This window comes from Schistocerca piceifrons, chromosome 1, assembly GCF_021461385.2.
Source record: "Schistocerca piceifrons isolate TAMUIC-IGC-003096 chromosome 1, iqSchPice1.1, whole genome shotgun sequence".
In the NCBI taxonomy this organism is placed as follows: Eukaryota; Metazoa; Arthropoda; class Insecta; order Orthoptera; family Acrididae; genus Schistocerca; species Schistocerca piceifrons.
Window position 1 is genome coordinate 846,837,330 of NC_060138.1, and position 20,212 is coordinate 846,857,541.

Consider the following 20,212-nt stretch of genomic DNA (forward strand, 5'->3'; position numbering starts at 1 on the left):
AACAAAATTTATGCTGTTGGCTTTTCAGTGAGCCTTTGGCTGTTTAGGTCATAAAATGTTGCTGGAATGGCATTAAAGTCTTTCCAATGCAGGGATGGAGACATATCTTAAAAATTGGGACATAGAGGGTCACATTAGCAAATGATATGACAGGAATAAGATTAAATGTGTGGAGAAGTGTTAAATATAGTGTGCTACAAGGTTTGGTGCTTGGCCTGGTACAGTGTTTGGTCTGTATATATAATTTACTAGGGTTAGTGGAGTATTCTTCCAAAAACTATAAAGTTTCCCAATGGCACAAGTACAGGATGGGGACAAGAATATGGAAACACAACACATTACCACGCCTAATATGGTGTAGGAAATCCTTTGGCACTCTAAACAACTTCCAGTCATCTTGGAATGGATAAATACAGATCCTGTATGGTTTTCAATGGAACTTTACATCATTATTCATGCAAAACAGTGACAAGTTCAGGTAACAATAATGGAGACGCGTGGGGATCATGCATCCTTCTCTCCAAAGTAGACCACAAATGCTCAACAATATTGAGATCTGGTGACTGTGGTGGCCACGGGACGATGATAATTTAACCTCATGCTCATAAAACCAATTCTATATTATGCAAACTGGGGCCCTGTTGTCTTGGAACAGAGCATCACAATGAGCATTGTACCCTGTGATGGACCTGATCAGCCAAAATGGTCATGTAATCTTGGCAGGCCCCTGGAATATTGTGTTATGATGGCCCATATCATCATCAAACCCCTGCCATGTTTCACTCTTTGACTGTAAACTTGGTCAGAAGTTATTAATACAGGGTCCGGCATAAAAAACTCCCCGATTACAAAGTAACGTGCAGCGGACAGTAGAAGGAGCAGAGTGGTGGGGGGCGCGTCGTTAAGTAGCTGCCTACGTGCCATTTTCAGTGTACGCCATGGCTTGGTCTGGTGAACATCGTGCCTTCGTAGTGGAAGATTTTATTCAAAATGGCGAATCGCCTATTAATACTCAACGTGCTTTTCGCGTTCGCTTTGCGCTCGGACGACGGGACCCTGTTCCCGATAAGAAAACAATTTATTCTTGGGTTGCTAACTTTCGTGAGACAGGTTCCGCATTAAAAAGGAAACCACCTGGACGACCACGGACTGCAACAGGCCCCGGAAATGTTGATGCAGTTAGAGCTTCAGTTCAACAATCTCCTCGACGATCCGCTAAAAAGCATGCGGCAGCATTACGGATATCTGATCGAAGTGTGAGAAGAATCTTGCATCAAGATCTTAAAACGCATCCTTACAAACTTGTAACTACGCAGGAACTGAGTGAACGAGACTGTGGTGTCCATGTAAGTTTGTGCCAAGACCTTCTTCGGAACATTCGTCCCAACGATATTGTGATTTTTTCTGATGAAGCACACTTTCACCTTGCCGGAACAGTGAACAGCCAAAATTGCAGGTACTGGTGTGAACACAATCCCCAAGAACTTCATCAACGACCACTTCATAGCCCTAAAGTAACAGTATGGTGTGCTGTTTACAATTCCGGAGTGATCGGTCCTTACTTTTTCGAAGAAAATGACAGGAATTTAACCGTCAACAGTGAACGCTATTGTGCCATGCTCCGCGACTTTCTCCAACCGCAACTAAGGGAGCTTTTTGGTGAAATAGAGAACGTGTGGTTCCAGCAAGATGGTGCTACAGCCCACACAGCGCAGCAGTCACTGGCATTGGTGAAGGAAATGTTTCCTGGACATGTGATCTCGTTGCGTGGAGACATTGGCTGGCCCCCACGATCGCCGGACTTAACGCCCTGTGATTTCTTTCTTTGGGGCTATTTAAAAGCAAAAGTTTATGAACAACATCCACAATCTTTACGAGCCCTGAAAGAAGCAATTACACAAGAGGTTGAAGCTATTCCACCTGAAATGACTCAAAGAGTAATGAATAACTTCAGGGAAAGACTCAATCAGTGTGTCGACAGTGCAGGAAGCCATTTAAGGGATGTTTTATTTAAAAAGTAAGACCATAAGAGTATTTTCTAAAATGGCATAATATGTACTTTTATTTAGTATAAATAAAATTGTTCTACCTTATTTGGTTTTGTTTTTATTAGCTTTCCTTAAAGGGGAGGTTTTTCTGCCGGACCTTGTAGTATGAAACAAGACTCATATGACAAAATGACCTTCTTCTGTTACTCCACAGTCCAGGTTTTATGGCTTCGGTACCACATTTTCATGTTATGAACATGAGTGGTTTTGGCATTCTAGTTCACTTTGAAGTTCCCTACTTGTGGAAGTTCCTTTGTGTTGTTCTAATACTGACAGGTTTGCAAGTATGACACTGAGTTCCGAAATGAAAGCTGCTGATCCTGTATTTTTCATCACAATCTTGTTCATTTCCATCCACCATGATCATTCAATACACACTTTCATCCACGTTGTGGCTTAGTGGATGATGTTTTTCTGCTTTCCCTGGTATGTGGTATAAATCTTCGATACTTGAAACACCAAGTACTTCAGAACCCTTGGTTATGGAAGCACCCACAATACAAGAACCAACAATTTTCATATGTTTCCATGCACTTCAACATGACACAATGCAGACACACATACACGAAACACTGTTCTGACCATGACTGACACTTGAAACGTATTAAGGATATTGTACAGGGGCCATTTATGGTCAAATACAACAGTGCAACCTGCAGGTTTGGCTAACACATTTATATTCAAGCATACATTTCTCACAATGTTCCCATATATTTGTCCAACCCTTGTTTATTGATAAAGGGCACAAACAAATCCATACCAGACATTAGCTAGAGAATAATGGAAGAGGCTTGCAAGTAGTTCACAGCCAAAAGCTTAACCCTTAATCTTACAAAGACTCATTTTATGCAGTTCAAAACAAAAACAAAATAATATTCACATGTACCATATCAGAAGTAGAGATCAATCGGCATACACTGGATGAGGCACCATGCACAAATTTCGTGGGTATCCACATGAATAATAAAGTGAAGTGACACAGGCATGTGGATAAGATAACCAAAAATTTAAGTTCTGCCTGCTTTGCACTCATAAAACTCTCTTGCTATTTTGACCTGTAGATGCGACTGCTAACACACTTTGCTTACTTTCACTCAATTCTGGCGTGTGCTACAATCATCTGGGGCATTTCAGCTAAGGTGAAAGAGTATTTATTCTTCAGAAGTGTGCAATTAGAATATTGTGTAAATATGATAATTGCATGGCTTACAGTAACCTCTTGCAAAAGCTAGGGGTTCTTATACTTACATATCAACATATATATATTACCTAATGGTATTTGCGGTTAACAACAGGAGTGGATTTGGGATGAACTTGACAACTGACCAGTGGAATGTTAGAAGTAAAACTAATTTCCATATAGACTATGAAACCCTCTCTAGGGTTCAGAATGGAGTTTTATAGTCTAGTGCAAAAGTATATAACAAGTTTACTTTATGATTTGATTTTATTTTATTTCGTGTTCCATAGGTCCAACTGTGCTGGGTTCACAAGGACGTGAAATGAGTCAGTTTTTTACAAATACAATGTGATAATCTTAATAGCACATACAGACATTTCAGTACATAATTATATAAAAATTTATACAGTAAATTCTTTGAGCAGCAATACAGAAAAAAGATGATACATATTTTCTTACTACCATTAAATCACTATGGAAAAACAGATACAGAGCACACACAGGTACAGAGCTCAAGTTAAGTAATGTTCTTAGTGGCATTATGTCAACTTGTACTATCTAATATTAAAATTTTACAATTTATTTATTTAAAAATTCATCTGGACTGTAAAAAGCTTTTTCTAGCAGAAATATTTTTAGTGCTTTCTTAAACTTACTCTTGTTATGAATCTCTGTCTATATTTCAGGAGGAAGAGCATTGAAGAGTTTTATTCCAGTGTAGTGGACACCCTTTTGCACCAAGCTCAAATTTCTATGCTCACTGTGTATGTCATTCTTCCTCCTGGTGTTATGCTCATGATAATTACTGTTTGGTTGAAATATCTCTATATTTTTATAGACAAAACACGTGAGAGAAAAAATATATCAGCATATAGTTGCGTATATTTTAAGTTTTTAAAAGCTATTTCTACATGAGTCTCTTAGGCACAATTCACATATAACTCTTAAAGCTCGCTTTTGAGCAATGAACACTTTCCTTGCTAATGACTGGTTGCCCCAAAAAATAATGCCATATTCAATGAGTGAGTGAAAATAGCCATAGTATGCCACTTTTCCAGTGTTAGGTTCAACACATGTAGTGACAACCCATAAAGCATACATAGCAGAGCTAAGCCTCTTCAGAGATCTGTAATATGTGAAGACCAGTTTATTTTCTTGTCAATGTGCACTCCAAGAAATTTTGTTATTTCCATTCTTTCTATTGGCTGATTATCACATGTCACACTTATCTCTCTCTTTTTCTGTTTTTGTACAGAACGGAAAAAAGCAGGTCTTACTGGAATTTGATGAGAGACCATTCACCTTGAACCAGTTAACCACGTCTGAGAGTATGTGATTAATGGATTCCTCAAGATTACTATCTGTTCTACTGCTCAAAAAAATTGTAGTATCGTCAGCAAATAATGTAAATTTACACAGCAGGCTTGTACATGATGGTAGATCATTTATAAAAATCAGGAATAATAGTGGCCCAGTAATCGAGACCTGAGGCACTCCACATGTAATGGAACTCCATTCAGGATGTGAGGACACATCACATACTACATCTGAGCCATTCAAGACAACTTTTTGTTTTCTGCCTTTGAGATATGACTGAAGCCAATTGCCTGCAATACCACTTATTCCTACTAATTTTGCTTTTTGCAAGAGAATCTGGTGATCAACACAGTTAAATGCTTTAAACAAATCACAGAAGACACCAAATGCTAGCATTTTTTCATTAAGGGTTTCTAGGACTTCATTTGCAAGTGCACAGATTGTGTCTTCTGTTGAATGGCCCTTTTGAAAGCCAAATTGGCTCTTGCTGAGAACTCCATTCTTCATGAGATGATCAGTAATTCTTACATGTATTAGCTTCTCTAGAATTTTAGAGAAAGCGGTCACCAAAGAGATAGGTCAAAGTTAGTTCAGTTTTATCACACTTTTTGTACAGGGGCTTCACAATGGCATACTTAAGTCTGCTGGGAACAGGAACAACACCTTTCTGAAGGGAAGCATTGAAAATATGACAGAGAATGTCCCTTATTCACACACAAGAATATTTCAATAAATTACTAGAAATATTATCAACCCCTGCAGAGTTCTTACTCTTTAGAGACATGATGATTTTTTGAATTTCATCTACAGTGACAGGATTAGGCTACATTTCTGAAATTGTGTTTGAATATACAGCCTGACATAGAGTTCCACCTTCATCAACATTGGACTTGCAACCAATCTGTTGAGTTACTGATAAGAAGTGTTTATTAAAAATCTCAGCCACACTTTTGGGGTTATCTACTAAGTTACCTTCATATCTGATTTTATTTACATCTTCTTTGCTTGTTGTAACTCTTCTTGTTTCTTTTTTCACAATGCTCCAAATTGTTTTTATTTTATTGTTAGAATTATCTATTTTCTTCTCATAATGAAGGGCTTTTGATTTCTATATTAGTTCCTTTAAAATATTACAGTATAATCTATAGTGTTCCCGTTTTTCTACATCTTTAGATAAGCTTATTGCAGCATAAATTTCCCTTTTGGTTTTACATGACTGTTTTATACCCTTTGTAATCCAAGGCTTACTTACAGAATTGGAAGCACTGTTGCTGACCCATTTCTTTGGAAATATTTCTTCAAAATGAGCACAGAATTCATTTATAAAACAGTTAAGTTATGTATAAACATTATAAAGGCTACATACTAAAGACCAATCCATTTGTTGCAATCTATTGTTGAAAGTTTCTTTTGCCTCTTCATCCATTACTCTTATGAATTTCCATTGAGGAAACTTTTTTGAACAAATTAACATAATAAAGAGTGAGAATTTGTCCATCATGATCTGATATCCCACTTATAACCTGCCTAACAGTATAATTATGTCTACTTACATCTAAAAAAATGTTATCTATCATAGTTTGGGACTTGGATGTACTTCTTGTTGGGAAGTTTACATAAGGTTATCACAATCTCAAAGTCAATTTTATTCTTATTTTCTGTCATAAGTTTTATATTGAAATCACCTAAAACTACAATATCCTTTGCTTTTGCTAGTAACCCCAACAGCAGGAGTTCCATTATATGTAGAAAAGTTTTTATGTCACCTGAAGGTGCCCTGTAGACAGCCAACACTATTATTGTGTAGAATTGAGTTATTATTTCTGTTGCACGTACCTCAAATTGTTATTCCACACAGTATTTCTTAATATCTATAGCTTTGTATGCTATACTATCCTTAACATAAATTGCTACTCCACCTTTGTCTTTCCAGTCCCTACAGCAGTATGTTACTAAACTATGACTTACTATAGATGGCAAGGCAGGTCACTAACATCACTTATACCATCAAAGGCAGGGCTACCTGTGAAACCAGTCAAGTGATTTACAAGCTAAGCTGCAACCACTGTGCTGCATCCTATGTGGGCATGACAACCAACAAGCTGTCTGTCCATACGAATGGCCACCGACAAACTGTGGCCAAATAATAAGTGGACCACCCTGTTGCTGAATATGCTGCCAAACATGATATCCCTCAACTCAATGACTGCTCCACAGCCTGTGCCATATGGATCCTTCCCACCAACACCAGCCTTTCTGAATTTCCCAAAGAGATGCCTTTCTCTTGCCTTTTAATTCTATTAGTGCTGCTGTTACCTGACTGAGAATCCACTAGAGTCTGTCTTGAGGCAGGAAGGAGGAGGCACTTGACACTACCTACTGTTATCACTTCTTCTTCTTCAGGCCCACACATAAAAAATCGTTGAGATGTGGAGGAAGATCAGCATTTCTTCTGCTCAACAACCTTTTATTTGGATTGCTTGATGAAGATTTCTTCCCATTACATGTGGAATTTCTGTTTTTTCTGTAGAGGTCCAGCCCAAATCCTATATCATTTCAGTGACGCTCTCTCCCCTATTTTGAAATAATACGAAACATGCTGCACTTCTTTGATCCAATCCTATCTGGTGAGGATCCCACACCATGCGGCAGCATTCTAAAAGAGGGTGGACAAGAGTAGTGTAGGCAGTTCTTTACTAGATCTGTTACATTTTCTAAGTGTCCTGTCAATAAAATGCAGTCTTTAGTTAGCCTTTCCCACAACATTTTCTATGTGTTCCTTCCAATTTAAGTTGTTCATAATCATAAATCCTAGCTATTTAGTTTAATTTAGGGCCTTTAGATTTGACTGATTTACTGTGTAACCAAAGTTTAACGGTCTCCTTTTAGCACTCATGTGGATGACCTCACACTTTTCATTATTTAGTGTCAATTGCCAGTTTTTGCACCACACAGATATCTTTTCTAAATCATTTTGCAAATTGTTTTGGTCTTCTGATGACTTTACTAGTCAATAAATGACAACATAATCTGCATACAACCTAAGACGGCTGCTCCGATTGTCTCCAAATAATTTATATAGATAAGGAACAGCAGAGGGCCTATAACACTACCTTGGGGAACGCCAGAAATCACCTCTGTGACAAGAACTCATGAGTAGAGTCACATAACTGAGATGATATTCCATAAGCCGCTTCTGTGGTACAGTGTCAAAAGCCATTGAAATCCCGAAATATGGAATCAATCTTAAATCCCTTGTCAGTAGAACTCAATGCTTCATGTGAGTAAAGAGCTTGTTGTGTTTTGCAGGAATGATGTTTTCTAAATGCATGTTGGCTGTGTGTCAAAAGAGCATTTTCTTCGAGGAAATTCATAATGTTCGAACTCTATATGTTCTAAAATCCTGCTGCATATTGACATTAATGATATGGGCCTGCAATTTAGTGGATTACTCCTACTACCTTCCTTGAATATTGGTGTGACCTGCGCAACTTTCCAGTCTTTGGATATGGATCTTTCGTCGACCGAACAGTTGTATATGGTTGTTAAGCATGGAGCTATTACCTCAACATACTCTGAAAGGAACCTAATTGGTATACAATCTGGACCAGAAGACTTGCTTTTATTAAGTGAGTTAAGTTGCTTCACTACTCTGAGGATATTTACTTCTACGTTACTCATGCTGGCAGCCGTTCTTGATTCAGATTCTGAAATATTTACTTCATCTTCTTTTGTGAAGGCATTTCAGGAGGCTGTGTTTAGTAACTCTGCTTTGGCAGCACTGTCCTTGATAGTGTCTCCATTGCTATTGGGCATAGAAGGCATTGATTGTGTCTTACCAGTAGTATACTTCACTTACGACCAGAATCTCTTTGGATTTTCTGCCTTCAGTGTGTAAATTGTACAGTAGGGGTGAAAGACTGCATCCCTGTCTTATACCTTTTTAACCTGAGAACTTTGTTTTTGGTTGTCTATTCTTGTTGTTTTTTCTTGCTTCTCATATATATTGTATATTACCCATCTTTTCCTATGGCTTAATCCTAGTTTTCACAGAGTTTTTACCATCTTGCGCCATTCTACATTGCTAAACAATTTTTCTAGGCCAACAAATCCCATAAATGTATTTGTTTTTTCTTAATTCTTGCTTACATTATCAGGCACTATGTCAGCCCTACCTTTCCAGGAATTACTTGTGCTTTTCCTGCACTTAAACAGGCTGTCATCTAACTAAACTTCAATTTTCCATTCTTCTGTATATTATTGTTGTCAACAACAAGGGTGCATGAGCTGTTATGCTACTTCTGCAATAGTTCTCACACTTCACTATCTTCAGCAGTCAATGGATGATATTTTTCTTATAGTCTAATGGTATAACTCCAGTCTCATAAATTCTAAACACCAACCTGAACTGTCATTTGTTGGCGTCCACTTTCCCCAATGATTTTTAAAATTCCAAAGGAATGTCATCTGTCCATTCTGCCTTATTTAATTATGAGTCTTCCAGGGCTCAGTTAAACTCCAACTCTAATACTGAATCCCCTATGTCTTCCATATTGACTCCCCTTTCTTCTCCTATCATGTTATGAGATGGTTCCTTCCTTTTGTGGAGGCCTTCAGTGTACTCTTTCCATTTGTCTGCTCTCTGCTCTCAAATTTAGTGTGAAAACTGCTTGCTAATCTGGCATATTTTTTCACACAAAACTGAAGGAGGACAGTAGTATGGATGGAACAGGTGTGATATTGTGACAGAGAATATTAATTTTGTTACAGACTTCCTTCATAGTATGTAATATTCATCATTTGGATGTGCAGTTCTTGCAGTTGTCATGTGTGCAGTTAAAATTATTACATCGATGATCTGCTGAAACAGTTAGGTTCTGCTACTTACGCTATTAGGGTTATTGGAAATTTTTATTATAAACAGATCAGTAAATTAGCCTACTGTGCGTATTTTCATTCACTGATTTCATTTGGCATCATATTTTTGGGCAATTCACCTTTAAGAGAGAAAGTATTCATTGCACAAAAGTGTGTAATCAGAATTATTGTTCTGCTCAAGCCCACCCAAGATCACATTGCAGATATTTATTTTTATATTCACAGTACCTTCACAATACATCTACCCACTTTGAAATTTGTTATTAATAGCCCACTGCAACTAAAAAATAACAGCAAATGCATTGCTACAACACTAGAAGGAATGATGATCTTCATTATCCTGGATTAAATCTCACTTTGATACAGAAAGGGGTGAATTATGCTGCCACAAAAATCTTTGGTCATTTGCCAAATAACATTCTGACAGATAACCAATCAACATTCAAAAGTAAATTAAAAGAATTTCTGAATGACAACTCCTTCTACTCAACAGATGAATTTTTATATATGAAGTAGTAGCAGTAAAGAATTTTTTAAAAAAATTAATTATTTTGTGTGAAGAAAACTTACATTAAAGTGACATGTTCCATATCATCATGAAATGTCATATTCATTATCTATGGAACAAGTATAAATGAATGTGTGAATATAAGGTTTGCCTGTTATGGAAAACACTGGAGAGTGTTTTGCATAATAGATGGACCTTATATTAAATAGCAGTACATAATGCGCTAATTGCAATGCCTGGATCTAGATATCTTTCAGAAATTTCATATAAGGAATTCAAGAGTAGTTTTGGGTTCCAAATTGTGTTTCTTAATTAAGTGTCAATCATATTGCGTTTTTTGTTAACTATAGAGCTCAGAGTACTTCACTGTGGAAACAAGGCATACTTATTGTTGGATTTGTTTTCTCATGGTTGGCAAACCTTCCTTTTGCATTTACCAGTTTCATTGTCACATTTAGGAAACTGAAGCTAGCTTCAAACCAGCTGCAAGTGGGCTGGTAAACTAGTTATTCTTGGCATTTCTCAGGTACAACATTTTTATAAAAACTTGAGCTACTGCCAACTTCCCCTACTGTCACTGTCAGGAGCAACTGAATATTGTTGCTACTAGAGGTTCATCTGATACCCAATAATCAGCTTAGAATTGGCCAATGAATACCAACATGATGACACAGAGGAGGTGAGGAGGATATACACCTGTGCTACCAATGATGATATAGATATGAGCAATTTGCTGTTTTCCTCTGAAACCTCTCAGTATTACATGCCACGTACTAATTTAGGATATAATCACTGTTCTTCCAAAACTGCTTGTACAGATTCCTATTAAAACAGTATTTTCTGGCAGTGATGATATAAGAGGTCATCAAAAGTGGACCTCTAACTCTGTATTTACACTAACGAAGTCAGGATATTTCTTGCAAGAATGTCACCATGAACAACTTTCTTTCCACAATCCAACATTGATACCCAAAATCTTGTTGTGCTACTAAATTATTTTCTTTAATGGCTGGCGGTTTGTCCTGTAAATAGTTGTTGCATTCTTGTCCTTAGTGTGTGACATCCTTCCAGACATAAGTTCAACAAAAAACATGGGATCAACAACAAGAACATAACTCTATGATAGTATTAAAATACCATTTTCAGTAAGTTTTTATATGGGACAGCTGTCAATATTATCTCTATCCAATGGTGTCATTGTGCTGCTTAACATTGTGTCTCAGAGAACATCAAAAGATGAGTGGCACATAAACTCTGTTGATGTAACTAAGATATAGATGGCAATATCACATTCCTTTCACATATTTTCATGTTTTGTTTTCGATTTTAATTTCAACATAGCTGTTACAACATTTACAATAGTTTCGTCAAATGATATAAATTTATGTGAACAATTCATAGTATTTGTCATAACATGGTGCTATTACTCTAGAAGTTAAGAAGCAGTTAATTGAAAAAAATGTGAGTGAAACTGTTTTTTACAGTTATTATGTATCAAAAATTTATTTTCAGAGTTTTCTGCTCCTTGGAACCATCATACACTTTTAAAACAATATAGTCAATGTAATAATGAATGATGAAACTTTAAATGTTTTTATAACAGTGTAAATAATGTTATCGATTGATATAATTCCAACAGTTTCTTTCATTACATAGGTGATCAGTGTCACATACTGAAGGTCCCAGAACAGCCCTTCATCTGGTACTTCAGGACATTGACTGTCTTTCAGAGGACTTGTGACAGAAAGAAGTGACACTGTTCTGTGACTAGATGGATATTTCAATTGGTAAGTGACGTAAACATTTCAATTTAAATTTCAGTGATTCACCTGTGATGAAGGCATTTTGGAGAAAGATATTAATAAAAGTTATCATGCAATTAGAGTAAGGGCACATGGACAGTTTGCATCACAAATTCAATCACACAATTTTTGATGACATTACACATTACTTCAAAGTAGTTCTGTTCAACAGCAATACACTGGCAGATTCATTGTTCCCAGTCTTGGTAGCAGCACTGAAATGCTTCAACTGGTAGGGCCTTTAACATGTCGATCACATTCTTTTGAATGTTCTCTAGAGTCCCAAAATTATGTCCTTTTAAAACATTTTTCAGTTTCAGGAAAAGAAAGGAGTCACAATGAGTCAGATCATGTGAATATGGGGGCTGTGGAACAACAGGGATGTCTTTTGAGATAAAAAATTCCGTGATAGAAGTGGCTGTGTGACATGGGGCATTGTCATGATGCAGAATCCACTTCGTCTCCAATGTCCATTCTCACTTAGTTCACTCCTTTCTTGAGCCTTTCAAGGACATCTTCATAAAACACTTGATTGACAGTTTGGACAGGAGGGATAAACTCTTTACTCATAATACAGCTAATATTGAAAAAGCAAATCAGCATTGTTTTAGTGTTCGATTTGCTCATTTGAGATTATTTCAATCAAGGATATGTCCCAGTGTGCCACTCCTCACTTTGTTACTTTGTCTCAGGATCTTAACCAAATATCCAGGATTCATCACCTGTGATCAAATGACTGAATCGTTTGTCGTCATTGGCAGTCCTCTCAAGATCAGTGCCCATGTTTCATCGATTCCCCTTCTGCTCAGTTATGAGATTATTCAGCACAGTTTTGTAACAAACTTTTGCATGTGCAAAAATTGGTCAAAATTTGATTTATGGTGAAAATTTTTAAGTTTAACAGGTCAGTCATTGCTTATTGTTAAACACTGGTCTGATCTCACAAGAACATGCACACATTCAATGTTTTTATTGGTTTTTGGGTTTGAAGGTCTCTGTGAGCAAGGTTCATCTTCAACATATTTCAACATCACCACCCATTAATTGGGATTTAATTGTTTTACATGCAATCAATATAAAAGGCAGTTTCGGGTTGTGAATTATTTTTAGTGAAATGACAATTCTGCATAGAGATAGGGAAAAGAAAAGGAGAAAACTTGATGTCTTGGAAGAACTTGAAATTTTCAGGCACACACCAAATAAAGATGACATGTTGAATGAACAAGTACAGTTGAAAAATAGAAATTTCTTTAATGCTTTTAAACCAGCGCTCTCAGTTTTATGATACTTATAATCCAGGTTCTCTCCTCCTTTTCAGAAACGTTATTTTACCTCTGTTAAGTTACGCTCATTACTAACACACCAGATGACCTCTGTGCCCTAGTTATGCAAGCTTTCTTTTAAAATTTTGCGTCATATAATGAACTGATGTTCTTCATTACGTATGTAATTCCAGTCATATTTAACTCTGGTTCTACCTGTGCTACGTAAAACGTAGTGAACTTTGTACTATTTCATCCCATCTGAAGCTCATTTATAAATGTTACTCAATAATTTATAAAATTAATTTTTGTTAAAAGCTATATTGTCTATACGTATGATTTACTTCAGAAAATGTGTAATATACAAAATTGTTTTGCTCACGTTACTAGTGGCCCGCTTGTGGCGCGCCCTACATTACGTTTACTTGGCAGTGTGACTAGTTGCCACACAGTCAGTCTCCTCACACCACACTGGTGTTACTTATGTTTTAATGTTTGACTTTTTGAAGAACATTATGTCTTATATTTTAATGTATGACTTGAGCAACTCAGCTCTTAAATCACTGTACATCTTTGACGATACGTTCTTCATGTAAGTACTTTTTGATTTACGCTCATTTACATTAATGTAAACTTTTATTAGATGAGATATTTAATCTGACATATTCATTTTAGGTAATTACCTTACATTCTGATGAAGTCACCCTTAGAGGTGACGAAACCTGGTCAAGGTATATAGAAGATCTATGCAACTGGTTGGCAGATTTTTACATATTTTTCAAAATTATTTTTATATTAAAATGAAAAGCAATGGTGACAACGTTAAAAGAAACTGGGGCCTCTTTCCTTAAATGACTGACTTAATTCAGAAGTTTTACGAAAGTTAAAGCAATTTATTCTGAAAATAGAAGGCAGATTTTCGACTTAGCAGCAAGATTGCGGCACAACATGGAAATTTAGCTTCACCACAGTGGGAGGTGGGGTACCGGAAGTGTGACAGCATAAAAAATACAATTTCCACAATATTTATTGCTAAGCACAATATACATAACTCATTTAATCGTTAGAAGCATCCACAGCAAACTAAACTCTCCTTGCCTTCTGGGTAGCGATGTTCCTTTTCTCCAGTCAGAGATGTTACGCCACCACACAGCCCCTTCCCATAGTGTGGAGCAGGTGAGGAGAGGCTGTGGTGGGGCGTTGCCTGTCAGAAGTGATGTAGATGGATATCTGACGGTGGATGCGATGGCAGATACATCATAGTCAGCAAGTTGTGCTGGGGGTGGAGGCTATGCCACAAGCGCAATGTTTGTGGTGCGATTAATGGGTTGCCAGCAGGGCATAGTCTTGGTAGCAACTTTAATTGTTCATGACTGGCAGTGGTATTTGAAGAGGGAGGGATGTTGGTGTTGACTTGCATTGTTGCATTCAAAAGAGGTGTTCTGGGGGCTGTGATGGTGTAAGTCAGGGAGGTGATAGTGAGTGTACTGACCGCTGAAAAATGTGCGTTGAGTACTGCCATGCATTTGCTGTTGCGAAAGGGGTGGCACGCATGAAACTGTGTGACGGTGCTTGCAGCCAGCTGCCTGTCCCATGTAGGAAGCGGTAATCATGAGCTTGGTATCACATAATATGACGGATATGTCATCAGGCAGAAAATCATGGAGACTCACGTGCACTTGGAAATTAACTAACAAGTGCGTAGGAGTTGATTATTTTCCAGCAATTTCAATATCAGAAGTGATTGTATCTCATTTCAGTACTTGGTACTGGTATCTAAATGGTGGTTGTAGGGCGGGTTTCACTGCTTCTGTATATTGCATCAGATGAGAATAAGTGGCCAGATCTTTATGAACAAAATTCGTTGTATCATGTGATGGGAGGGGGTGACACAAGGAGTTAACCCAAGTTTTACGCACATCAGCATGGGACGCCAATGCTACCCGCACTGTGACATGACTCTTCTCATCACTCACCTCCCTATGACACTCCTGTACCTTCCATGTCCCACACACCATGCCATGCCCACCTTGTGGTGGTGCCTTACAATCAGTCCTCTGATGGCCATCATACTGTCCATCACCGTCTGAAGCTATTGATGTTCAGTGCAGATTCTCTCATGATGTGGTTTGCCCTCAGGGGGTGTTTGATGTCATCCAATGGCATCATATGGGGCGACGAGAAGTTTGCCACTTTCCTTAACCACCTCAGAGACATTGAGGACCTTATTAGCAACATGCTTTTGGATGTTTCATCTTCTCACATATACAGCACTGCCAAGACAGTACTGCTAAAACGACTAACACACATTCCTGAGCTGCAGCTATATCTCGTCAGTGAGAATACTCTGGGTAACAGCATGCCAGTTTCGCTCTGGCTCCACCTACAAGCTCTAATTGACCCAATGCTCCTGTCTGATTGTGCCCCATGGGCACTTTGGCTCCTAAAACTGCCAGAGAACATCCAGATATTGATGCCAACACATGAGGAGGCACGTCTGAAGTGTAAAGCTTCGAATCGGTGACAGGATGCAGGCACTACCACAACACTGCATTCTAATCAACAATTATGACGGATTGCAAGCAGCTGATCTGTGGTGTGGTCAGCAATAGACCACATGCAAGCTCTATAATGTTCTCTGTGAAATTGCACCACTCAACACAGCAGTCAACTGGAAGTTCCAAAGTGAAGCACTTTTCAACAAGCTATGCTTAAAGGCAGCCGAGTACTCATCATTACATCATGACAAAGAGGCCACATGCCTCACCAACAAACAATGATGGAGATGAATTGAGGATGCCACCAAATAATTACAAGCAGCTCAATATCACCTCAATGACCTTTGTCATCTCAACACTGTTCACTGGCGTGGCACCGATACTACAGACACTTCTCACGTAAGTGAAGCATCACAATTCCCACTTGAGTGGGCTCCTGAGATAATGATGTGTGATGTTAACAGCGACAGTGAGTCACTTCATGCCCCACCTCCTGGACTCACTCCACTCTTCCCCATTAGACCACATACAAACTGTGCCGAGTGGGACATTAGAGTCCAACACATTACAACCACACCAGGACTCTCCGTCCGTCGCCACTGCACATCATTTGAGGTTTTCCTTCCTAATGGTATCTATGAAACACAATGAATGAATTCTCTAGAGTTTTCATGAATCTGATTAATTTAGATGACAGTCTTCTGAGAATAAACTCCAGGTTTCATATAAGCTGCCCTCCACTACGTCGCTCTTTCCATAGGTGTTATTCTGGTAAGGAATGTTGGAAAGTCTCTGGAGAGACTGGAAAGAAAAGCAGGACTTCTGACTGAGTGGAGCTGTGATGTTTTCATGGGTACCTTAGTTGGAATAGCATTACATACAGAAGGCAAGGGTTTGTCAGTAACTTTCAGTACAATATATATTCTTCTTGAAAGTGAAAATTTCTTTCTGGAAGTAACATCCATATCAATACACCCTTGTCTGCAATAACAGCATCAGTCTGCCTGTTAATGGAAGCTAATGATAAGAAACAATGCTGGCTGCTGATGACAGGTATACTTTGAGCTTCTGATGAAAATATACCAGCATAAAAACCCAAACAATTACCTACTCATACCAAAATGATTTTATTAATATCTACATATATTTAAATCCCACAAGGATGTAAGTCGAGTGCCCTAACCATCATGACACCTTGGTGGATCCCTGTGTCTGAACTGAAGAAACAATAATGGGAACGATATTAAGCGGAAATCTTATACACAGAAAAATGAATGTTAACTCAAGAAATTTGTGTCACTATTCACAGTTTATTCGTTCACCTCAATGTACTTAAGTAATAGAGTAATAGCTGTTCTAGTAAGTGGCACAGAGATATCTGTGTAGGTATATCATACTGATTTTCTGTTGTCATCAACTCCCTGAAATCACAATTTAACATCAAAGGCACACAAGGAAGTTTAACCAGAATTTCATTTCCTCAAATTTCAGCAAACACTGAGAACCTTCCAATTTAACAAAAGAGCTCATCTGTGCAGCAACTAGACTGTGCACTGGAAAGGTATGTGAAAAGTTCATGTTTTTAATTCTGAATGTTGGATTTTCTGCTCATGTAAAATAGTTACAAACAGTATGATGAATATGTGAATGTCCATTTCATAGTATCTGCTGTCTCAAGTTACAGTCTATTACATTACATGAATCATATTTCATGGAGTCCCCCGAGCCTCAAGAGGTAGAAAGAACTCAAAGATGCATGCTTAATGTAACTTATGTACAATTACATGATTTAAATTTATGAAACATTATAGCAGTATGAATAATAATTATATTACAATTTAATGCATTAATTGTAAGAGTACTAGTGAAGATAATCTTAATATGTTCTTAAACCCCACTTTATTATGCAAAAGACAATTAATAAGCTCTGATAACTATCAAACTAGAATGTGCACACATAGCTCATATCTTTCTATACTAACATTAAAACCTAAAAGTCTTCATACAGAGTGTTTCCATCTCTGTATTATAATCCTGCATTTTTTCAAAAAATAAAATTATTAATTACTGCAAAGGATGGTTATGAATATTGTAGAACAATGGTCAAAAAAGTAGCAAGTGTTTCAGATGCCAAAAAGGAACATGTTTGACAATCTCTTTACTGTCCTAACTGTTACTTAGCATCTGTGCTGTATAGTGAGTATCGATCTATCCTTTTCATAATAGTGTCAAATTTTATCTCTGACAGTCAGATTTCCCCATGACATATATTACAGCTCTTAATGAACAGAATGATCTGCCATAAATGAGACTGTTAATTTTTAAATCACGTGTATTCATGATCACACATACTGTGAATATAGCCAATACAAATTACTATATTAGCTCCTGCAGCATGTGATAATGATGATGTGGAACTCACGCGATGATGATGATGTGGAAGTGTGGACTGTGAGAGGTGACAAGACAGAGGAAAAAGAGACTATTGGTAGAGGGTGTCAGTGCAGTGAGGTTACACAGACTGAGGGTAGGAGGATCACCGGTGCAAAGGATTTCTCTGTTGTGCCACTGAGTGGCAACAGGAACGTGACCCTTTCATCAAGGAGTTGGGAGTGGGAGTTACATATAGATGGTTCCAGATGTTGTGCAGGTTGGGTGAGCAGTAGAATGCCCCCTTTGGACCAGAGAATTCTTGTCACTGCAGATACACCATCCATAGGTGGCCACGCTAAATGGGAGTGATTTTTTGGTGTAGAAGTGGTGACAGCTGTCAAAATGCAGGTGTACTGTTAGGGATTTTTGGGCATGATATCGGCAGAGATGTGGATGGATCTGTGAGAGAGGGGGAGGTCAATGTTGAGGAAGGTGGCACATTGAGCTGAAGAGGACCAGATGAAGTGGATGGCAGAGAAGCTGTTGAGGTTGTGGAGGAGTGAGTATACAGTGTTTTGGTCCAGATCATGAAGATATCATCCATAAACCTGAACCAGACAGGAGGTATGAGGTTTGTGAGCTTTTGAATGGTTTCTTCAGTCTAAATGGCCCATAAACAGGTTAGCATAGGATAGTACCATGTGGGTGCTGCTGGTTTGTTTATATACACGGTCCAGTAACATTAATGTGACCACCGCATACGTGTGTGTTTGATGTCAATATGCGACAACCACTCACAGATGGTAGGTGCAGCACTAGCAGAAGAGGATATGAAAAGCGTGTCATGTGTGCTGGAAAACAGTGCAGTGATTATCATGGAAACAGAGCAATTTATCTGACATCCAAAACATTTATCTGACATCCAAAACGGTTTCATGATTGGATTTTGGGCTAAGGGTGGAAGCATTTCCAAAATGGCTAAGTTCATAAACTGTTTGTGTGCTGCTGTGGTTAAAGTATACAGTAGATGACAAAATGGTGCTGCCCGAAAACTAGCACTGAGCTAACTGTGATGCACAATGGGCCATAGATGACAGGGATGAAAGATGGCTATTGAGATGTGTGTGGGAGAATAGATATAGAATTGTTGAGCAACTGACCAACCAGATGAACCAAGGAGCTATTAACAGTGTCTCCTCAATGACCATTCAATTAAATGTTCCTGCTTAGTGGCCTCCACAGCAGACACCTGGTTCATGCACTTATGCTGACTGCTGTTCATTGGTGACAAAGGCTGGAATTTGCATGCTAATACAGCAACTGAACATCCACTGAGTGGTGACAGGTGGCCTTTTCAGGTGAATCACATTTTGTACTCCATCAAACAGATGCCCATTGGTGTGCACAGCATGGAACATCTGGAGGCAAACACCCTGCAATAATCATTAGAAGGGTCCTGGCTGGAGGGGTCTGAGGAAGATTTTTGTGGCTTTCCCTGGGTCATCTGGTCATTTTGGAAGGCACAGTGGATCAACACAAGTATATATCTATCCCTGGGGACCATATTTAGGCTTTTGATAGTTGAACTAGTGTGACTGGATAGCATATCTTTCCCTCCGAGGGGAATAGTTGTTTGTGAGAATATAGCTGGTAAGTTCTATTAGGAATGAGGTGTGGGCTTAGAGCTGAAAGGATATTGGTATATAGGGTAATGAATAAGGATACAGGTAATAAAAGGGGTAGGGATCATCAAATGTCTATGAAGGAAATGATTCATATCTTTAAAATGAGAGGCTAGGCTAAGGGCAGTTGGTTGATGATAGTGATCGACAAAAGTGGAGATTCTGTCAGTGGGAGCACAGTAACTAGCTACAATGGGGCAACCAGGATTGTCAGGTTAATGGATTTTGGGAGATATGTAGCAGGTAGAATTTATACACTACTGACCATTAAAATTGCTACACCACGAAGATGACGTGCTACAGATGCAAAATTTAACTGACAGGAAGAAGATGCTGTGATACGCAAATGATTAGCTTTTCAGAGCATTAACACAGGGTTGGCGCCGATGGCGACACCTACAACTTGCTGACATGAGGAAAGTTTCTAACCGATTTCTCATACACAAACAGCAGTTTACCGGTGTTGCCTGGTGAAACGTTGTTGTGATGCCTCGTGTAAGGAGGAGAAATGAGTACCATCACGTTTCCGACTTTGATAAAGGTTGGATTGTAGCCTATCACGATTGCAGTTTATCGTATCGCGACATTGCTGCTCACGTTGGTCGAGATCCAATGACTGTTAGCAGAATATGGAATCAGTGAGTTCAGGAGCGTAATACGGAAC

At 38.3% G+C, this 20,212-nt stretch overlaps 1 long non-coding RNA gene across 1 annotated transcript in view; it reads left to right on the top strand.

Annotated features, from left to right (window-relative positions):
- LOC124715550 overlaps window positions 1-17,054 on the top strand; it is a 135,655-nt gene extending 118,601 nt beyond the window's left edge. Inside the window, exons 2-3 of the long non-coding RNA XR_007005653.1 lie at window positions 11,588-11,718; window positions 16,985-17,054. This is a non-coding gene — a long non-coding RNA (uncharacterized LOC124715550). The remainder of the gene's footprint in view (window positions 1-11,587; window positions 11,719-16,984) is intronic.
- The last annotated feature ends 3,158 nt before the right edge of the window (window positions 17,055-20,212 follow it).